This window comes from Schistocerca serialis, chromosome 6 (assembly GCF_023864345.2).
Source record: "Schistocerca serialis cubense isolate TAMUIC-IGC-003099 chromosome 6, iqSchSeri2.2, whole genome shotgun sequence".
Lineage (NCBI taxonomy): Eukaryota > Metazoa > Arthropoda > Insecta > Orthoptera > Acrididae > Schistocerca > Schistocerca serialis.
Window position 1 is genome coordinate 650,078,309 of NC_064643.1, and position 8,704 is coordinate 650,087,012.

Sequence of the window (8,704 nt, forward strand, 5' to 3'; positions counted from 1 at the left end):
CGAACCACTCCATCACACTCCTGGCCTTGCGACAGGATGCATTATCCGGTGAAAAATGCCAGTGCCGTCTGGAAACATGGTCGTCATGAAGGGGTGTACGTGGTCTGCAACCAGTTTTCTATGCTGTTTGGCCGTCACAGTGCCTTGCACGAGCTCCACTGGACCCACGGATGTTCCCCAGAGCATAACGGAGTCGCTGCCAGCTTGTGTCCCTCCCGCAGTTCTGGTGCCGAGTACCTGTTCTCTGGAATACAACGGATTCGCGCCCTGCCATAGTCATGGTGGAAAAGGTGTCGGGATTCATCAGACCAAGCAACGCTCTGCCACCGCGCCAACGTCCACGGCCTACGGTCACGTGCCTACTTCAGTCTTAGTTAGTATGTCGTGATGTTAACATCGGCACTTGCATGTGTTGTCGGCTGCGGAGGCTCATCGTTAGGAGCGTTCGGTGCACTGTGTGTTCAGACACACTTGTATTCTGCCCAGCATTAACGTCTGGCGTTAGTTCGCCACACTTCGCCGTCTGTCTTGTTTTACCGGTCTGCCCAGTCCACGACGTCCGACGTCTGTAATGAGGCGTTGCCGCCAAACCCCACGGCGCCTGGACGTAGTTTCATCTCGGTTTGGCGACGTGTTGAAGACACTCACCACAGCAGTCCTCGAACACCCGACAAGTTGTGCAGTTCCCAAAGAGCTTGTGCTGAGCCTCCGCGTCATCACAGTCTGCCCTCGGTCAAACTCAGACGGGTCGCGCGTCTTCCCCTTTCTGCACACGGACAGCACGCTCGCTGATACTACATGCACAAAAAGTGTGTGTGTGTGTGTGTGTGTGTGGCTAGCAGTCATTCCTCGCCAAGTGACGCTGCTATCGCCTGGATGGGTTTATATCCATAAGAGGTTGGTGGTCATAATGTCCTCACTGATCAGTGTATAAAGGGTGGATAGTAATTAATAGCAAAATCTAACAAGGATGAAATTGGGTGACAACAGAAGCATAAAAGTTTCAGTAAAATAGCCGTTTGTGAGATATTAGCAAGTGATTGGTCACGACTCGGCACTGACATTAGTGAGGAATATTGCCCTAGTTAATAAAAAGTATTTGAAATTTAAACTTTTCCATTAAGTCCTCACCTAATTGGCCTCAAGTTCGTCGTATGCTAATTATTTTTCCCTGCATTACAATAAAACTAAATTTAATTAAAATAACATCATGGCATACCAACAATCAAGGGCAAAGACATACGTAATCTCCTTCACTGATTTCAAAAAAGCGTATGATTCGATTGATAGAGAATCTCTATATCAGTCCTTTAAGAAATGGGTTTGGATTAGAAAACAACTAATAGTATAAAAGCGACGCTTACAAATACATATTCGAAAGTGAAATTTATGGGGGAATTATCGGAACCCTTTGAAATAAAAACGGGAGTGCGACAGGGGGATGGGCTCTCGCCGTTACTGTTCAATTGTGCGCTTGAGAAAGTAGTCAGAGAATGGAACACAAATATTAAGAGTGGTATAAGACTGGGTTGCAAAAAGAAGAACCTTAAAGTAAATTGCACTGCTTTTGCAGATGATATGGCCCTGTTTGCTGAAACAATGGAAGAAGCACGGGAGCAAATCCTTGAACCAAAGAAACAAGCAGCTACAATAGGTCTTCGCATCTCCCTTGAAAAACTAAGATATTGACAAACATCAAGCACTCACGTAAATTCCTCAAAGTTCAAGAACAAAAGATTGAAATAGTAAAAGAATTCAAATATCTCGGAGACTGGATTAGTTGGAATACTGGGGAATGCAAAGCAATGGAATCCAGAAAAAACAAACTGGAATTGCCCTTCCAGCTAACAAAAAATACATACAACAAAAAATCCGTTTCATGGGGGTCCAAAATTACACATTACAAGACAATGAGTAAGCTAGAAGCACTGTATGCAGCTGAAACACTAAATACGAATTCCAAAGGCCAAATGGAGAAACTTGAGCTAAAGGAAAGAAAAATTTTAAGAAAAATCATAGGATCAAAATTTCAAGACAATAAGATTATATGCATCAGAAATGAAACTCTCTACAAGAAAATTGAAAAACTTTCAGGTTCTATGCGAAAAAGGAGGATATATTTTTATGGTCTTCTTCTCAGAATGAATTCCAACAGATTAACTAAACAAATCTTTAACTTTTTCCGTAACCGCAAAACGAAACCCAACTGGTTTAAAGAAACTGAGAAAGACCTAGTAGAATTAAAGATTTCAGAAAATTCACTTATTGATCGAACTGCTAAATTAATTACTAAAGATGAAAACATAAGTTTCCAATACAAATCTACACAAAAGACCAAACTCTTCATCTCGGAAGAAGAGAGCAAAAGAAGATCAGAAAGAATGAACAAATACTGGGCCCTACGAAAAGAACAACGCACAAAGAAATGATTGATCCAGCGTCCTCCAAAGAGGGTGAAACGAAAGAAGAAGAACAACAACTTATACAGGGTGGTCAGAAACGGTCTGAAGAGTCTGTAAGGGTGTTACAGGAAGTTTTGCTGAGAAATAATTGTTAAGAAATAATTCGATACGTTGCGCCGTTTCCCAGTGAATTAGTACTGAAGTTAACCAGTCAGGCCGTTACTTTCCTGAAACCGAACAAGCGAACGATACAAAAAGTGGACTTGGCCCAGGAGTAAGGGTCGAATCCGAACCAAAGGTTTAGCAATCTCGTGTGCTTTCATCTACGCTATGAGGACCACTGACGCTAATTGTATCTGCCGGGCAATTGGACTTTCCGCGCGACGGCCTCAATGGCTAACTTCAATGCTAATTAACTCGGAAACGGCGCAACGTATAGAATTTTTTTCTGAACAATTATTTCTCAGCCTACAACAACCTTACAAGCATTCCAGATTATCGGATGTTAATCCGCCCTCAAATAAATACGCACTACAGGAGGATAAACTGAAAGAACCAGAGGTTGTACAGAGTTTCAGGGAGAGCATAAGGGAACAATTGACAGGAATGGGGGAAAGAAATACAGTAGAAGAAGAATGGGTAGCTTTGAGAGATGAAGTAGTGAAGGCAGCAGAGGACCTAGTAGGTAAAAAGACGAGGGATAGTAGAAAGCCGGCCGAAGTGGCCGTGCGGTTAAAGGCGCTGCAGTCTGGAACCGCAAGACCGCTACGGTCGCAGGTTCGAATCCTGCCTCGGGCATGGATGTTTGTGATGTCCTTAGGTTAGTTAGGTTTAACTAGTTCTAAGTTCTAGGGGACTAATGACCTCAGCAGTTGAGTCCCATAGTGCTCAGAGCCATTTGAACCATTTGATAGTAGAAATCCTTGGGTAACAGAAGAAATACTGAATTTAATTGATGAAAGGAGAAAATATAAAAAAGCAGTAAATGAAGCACGCAAAAAGGAATACAAACGTCTCAAAAATGAGATCGACAGGAAGTGCAAAATGGCTAAGCAGGGATCGCTAGAGGACAAATGCAAGGATGTAGAGGGTTATCTCACTAGGGGTAAGATAGATACTGCCTACAGGAAAATTAAAGAGACCTTTGGAGAACAGAGAACCACTTGTGTGAATATAAAGAGCTCAGATGGAAACCCAGTTCTAAGGAAAGAAGGGAAAGCAGAAAGGTGGAGGGAGTATATAGAGGGCCTATAAAAGGGCAATGTACTTGAGGACAATATTATGGAAATGGAAGAGGATGTAGATGAAGATGAAATGGGAGATACGATACTGCGTGAAGAGTTTGACAGAGCACTGAAAGACCTGAGTCGAAACAAGGCCCCGGGAGTAGACAACATTCCATTGGAACTACTGACGGCCTTGGGAGAGCCAGTCCTGACAAAACTCTACCATCTGGTGTATGAGACAGGCGAAATACCCTCAGACTTCAAGAAGAATATAATAATTCCGATCCCAAAGAAAGCAGGTGCTGACAGATGTGAAAATTACCGAACAATCAGTATAATAAGTCACGGATGCAAAATACTAACGCGTATTCTCTACAGACGAATGGAAAAACTGGTAGAAGCTGACCCCGGGGAAGATCAGTTTGGATTCCGTAGAAATGTTGGAACGCGTGAGGCAATACTGACCCTACGACTTATCTTAGAAGGTAGATTAAGGAAAGGCAAACCTACGTTTCTAGCATTTGTAGACTTAGAGAAAGCTTTTGACAATGTTGACTGGAATACTCTCTTTCAAATTCTGAAGGTGGCAGGGGTAAAGTACAGGGAGCGAAAGGCTATTTACACAAGTTTGTGGCACAACTTGACAAGAAGAAGGGACCGGTTGGTAGGACATGTTCTGAGGCATCAAAGGATCACAAATTTCGCATTGGAGGGCAGCGTGGAGGGTAAAAATCGTAGAGGGAGACCAAGAGATAAATACACTAAACAGATTCAGAAGGATGTGGGTTGCAGTAGGTACTGGGAGATGAAGAAGCTTGCACAGGACAGGGTAGCATGGAGAGCTGCATCAAACCAGTCTCAGGACTGAAGACCACAACAACAACAACAACAGGTGCAACGTTCTACGTGCCGGAACCATATTTAACCATATCCCTTCTAACAATACAGTTTATTGGATTAAAAGCTTCAGAAAAATGTTGTGTCCACACCGCTTCCCTCTTCAAAGTAATTATCGATTGCTCGACCGATAAGTCGTGTCCAGTGACTACTTCGTGATTTATAGAGAAATTATGTGATAAGAGGAGCTCGTACCTGCGTCACTTAACACCGGTCTGCTGGTGGCAGTCTCGCATCTCGCTTGATTCTCGATAAGCTACGATGCAGTTAATGACCAAGAGTTAGCAGATAGCTGTAAAGTGGAAGCTGGTATAGCCACAACATCGTTTTGAGCAGTTTTTGACAGTAGCAAACTTTGTTGATCCTACTTTTCTCGCGGTTACTCACGCCTAATACGGCAAACAAAAACATGTCAATTACTTTGTCACACGTAAGATATGCATCATACACCTCCTGAAGCAATGTTATGTTCAATGCACAACCTACACTTTCCCTGTTCGAAAACCATGTCGGGCAATAGATGGCCCATACCTGATTCTTTTGCAGTGTGGGCAAACTTTGTATTTCAATTGGTTAAGACCCGTTTACTCTGTTATTATAACAGCAAGTTAGCGTTATCCTATTACAGGATTTATTACAGTAATCGTCTAAGTAACGGATTTTAAGTGAGTGGACTGTTGGTTTCACCTTCTCAACACCACATTATTTTATACAGAGTAGTATGGATTCGAAAGAAGTGTTTCAACAGGCATTCGTTTAGTAGCTATAATTATTTATAGCCGGGTAAAAATACAGTCGTCAGTCCAAATTAGACATATTTTTTTAAATTATTAATGATAATGTTAACTTCACAGATTCTTCAGATAATATGTAACTTGTTATTACGAATCTCAGGAGTCGAGGAATACGCAAAATCAATTAAGAGCTTCTATGTAAGTAGGCTGTTTAGGTGTTTATGTTGGTAACGTCACGTAGCGCTCTGTATCAAAATCACTGGCTGTGCTGTGTGCAGTCTGTGGCTGGTTTGCATTGTTGTTGGCTATTGTAGTGTTGGGCAGTTGCCTGTTACCAGCGCGTAGCGTTGCGCAGTTGGAGGTGAGCCGCCGGCAGTGCTGTAGGGGGGGGGGGGGGGGGGGGGGAAAGCCATAGTTTTGAGATGTTAATATGATCCGAAGAGCTGGACGTGTGTCCGTCAGAAAGAGGAAATTTCCCAAACTGGATGTTACAAATTATGCATACATTTTATGACTTTTGAACATTATTAAGGTAAACACATTGTTCTCTATCAACATCTTTCGCCGGCCGGAGTGGCCGTGCGCTTCTAGGCGCTGCAGTCTGGAACCGAGTGACCGCTCCGGTCGCACGTTCGAATCCTGCCTCGGGCATGGATGTGTTCGATGTCCTTAGGTTAGTTAGCTTTAATTAGTTCTAAGTCCTAGGCGACTGATGACCTCAGAAGTTAAGTCGCATAATGCTCAGAGCCAACATCTTTCATTTGCTAACTATATGCCTATCAGTAGTTAGTGCCTTCAGTAGTTAGAATCTTTTATTTAGCTGGCAGTATTGGCGCTCGCTGTATTGCTGTAGTTAGAGTAACGAAGATTTTTGTGAGGTAAGTGATTCATGAAAGGTATAGGCTATTGTTAGTCAGGGCCATTCTTTTGTTAGGATTATTGAAAGTCAGATTGCGTTGCGCTAAAAATATTGTGTGTCAGTTTAGTGTTGATCAGAATAAGTAAAGAGAGAAATGTCTGAGTACGTTCAGTTTTGCTCAGCTGTTTGAAAATCAAATAACGTACAGGTTGTCCAGCACTGTCATTTATGAATTTTTCTAAGGGGATGTTTCAGTGGTTTCCGAATCGCCCTTTTTCCAAAGGGGAGGTTTCATATGGCGACCGTTTGAAAAATTACGAATAGTTTGGACAAGAAGAGAATAGAACCTTTCGAAATGTGGTGCAACAGAAGAATGCAGAAGATTAGATGGTTAGATCACATAACTAACGAGGAGGTATTGAACAGAATTGGAGAGAAGAGAAATTTGTGGCACAACTTGACTAGAAGAAGGGATCGGTTTGTAGGGCATATTCTGAGGCATCAAGGGATCACCAGTTTAGTATTGGAGGGCAGCGTGGAGGGTAAAAATCGTAGAGGGAGACCGAGAGATGAATACACTAAACAGATTCAGAGGGATGTAGTAGGTACTGGGAGATGAAGAACCTTGTACAGGATAGAGTAGCATGGAGAGCTGCATCAAACCAGTCTCTGGACTGGAGACCACAACAACAACAACAACTGAGTTGGTATCGGAAAGTTCCCGATATATTATTACATCTTACCTAGATCTACTTCTTCGCCATCATGTTTGAAGTCAATGCCGTTGAGAGCAAATACACCGACCTGAACGGTTCTGCCGCTTGAGAAATGCATCCTGGGAGTCTGTCCTTAGTACCCTCTGCGATTCCGCTAGAAATTCCTCCACTGTATCACGTCTTCGCCCTTTCAATTTTACTTTCAACTCGGGGAAGAGGAAGGAGGCGCACAGAGTCTGTTGAGTACGGCGGGTGGGAGAGATTGTCATCTTGTTTTTGTCAAAAATTCCTGATAATGTAAGACGCATGCAGTCGCCAGTTGTCATGGTGGGATTTCCTGCTATTGGTAAGTCACTTTCTTGGATGTTTATTCCTCATGTCCTCCTTGAGACACCTTTGATTCTTATAACATCGTGATAGAACTCTTTATTGACTGTCTGACAAAAACCGAGGAATTCTTAACGAAAAATCCCGTAAAAATTTAGCTTATCTTAATGTTACTTTTGATTGTTGAGCTTTTTTCTTTTTTTTTCGCCAAGCGGAAGAGGACTCTTCTGTTGTTACAATTGCTGCTTAGCTACGCGGTCATAGCCATGAACTCAAGCTTCGTCAACAGTGACAACCTTTCGAAGAAAGTATGGACCGTCTTGAAGCAGCCGTTTAAGTTCCCTGAAGACTTCCACGTGATGCTGGTTCTGGTCGTCTTGACGCAGTCGTGGCACAAACTTCGCCGCAATCCTCCTCATGTTAAATTCATGTGACAGGATAGGTGTAAATGTACGATAACTTATTCACACGGAACTGCAGAGGTCTTGGATGGTGTCTACGAAATCTTGCAGAATCAGATTCCTCACTTTGTAAAAATTTTCTCATGTCAGTCCAGTTGAGCCAACGGCCATCATCATCAGTCGAAGTCCACCCGTTTTGGAAACGCTTATACGAGGGATATTTCATAAGTAATGCACAGGTAGGTATTGGATTGTTTGGTGCAAGAACAATAAAAATTGTCAGATGGAATTGGGAGCTTGAGGAAAAGTACGTGTTTTTGATTTTCGCTGTGTACTCTAACATAAAATTGGCGAGAGGTAGAAATGGACCCTTCATGGGTCTCGGGTACTGTGACTATTGAAGATCAGAGGTTGTCCATCAAGATGGAAACTTCACGCGGAAAAAACACGACAGAAATCCACAGTGCGTTAATTGAAGTTCGTAGTGAATTTACAGTGGACCCTAATACAGTTTCACGTTGGTTAATCGTTTTTGTGGTGGTCATATGAACATAGACGATAGTCCAAGATCGGGAAGGCCAGAAACATCAACAGAGGAACGAAGTGTGACGCTTGTGGCAGATGCTCTTTAAGAAGACGGCAGTGCAACTTGTGAGGAACTCTCTGAAGGCACGAGAATTCCCCCAACGCCAGTATTCCTTATTTTGACAAATGATTTGAAGAAAAGTTTTTGCGAGATGGGTCCCACACAATTTGAATGTTGAAGAGAAAAACATTGCAACATTGCCCAAACAACGATTGGACCCTGAAGGTCAAGGATTCTTGTGTCGAATTGTCGCTATTGATGAAACGTGGATAAGAGACTTTGAACCTGAGTTGAAATCTCAGCCCAATGAGTGGAGAGCTTCAGATTCGCCACGTCTAAAAAAACTTTCAACGCGCCCAATCAAAGCTCAAGCAAATGATGATTTTTTTTCCTTATGATCACCGAGGAATCGTCATGACAGATAGAGTCCCATGTGGAACAAGTATCGCAACAGTGTATCATGCAAAACTTGCGCAGAAAAATGCACAAAATCCAATCCCGCTTTCTCGATGCTGGGCCGCTCATTCTCCATGACAATGCTCGCCCACATACCGGC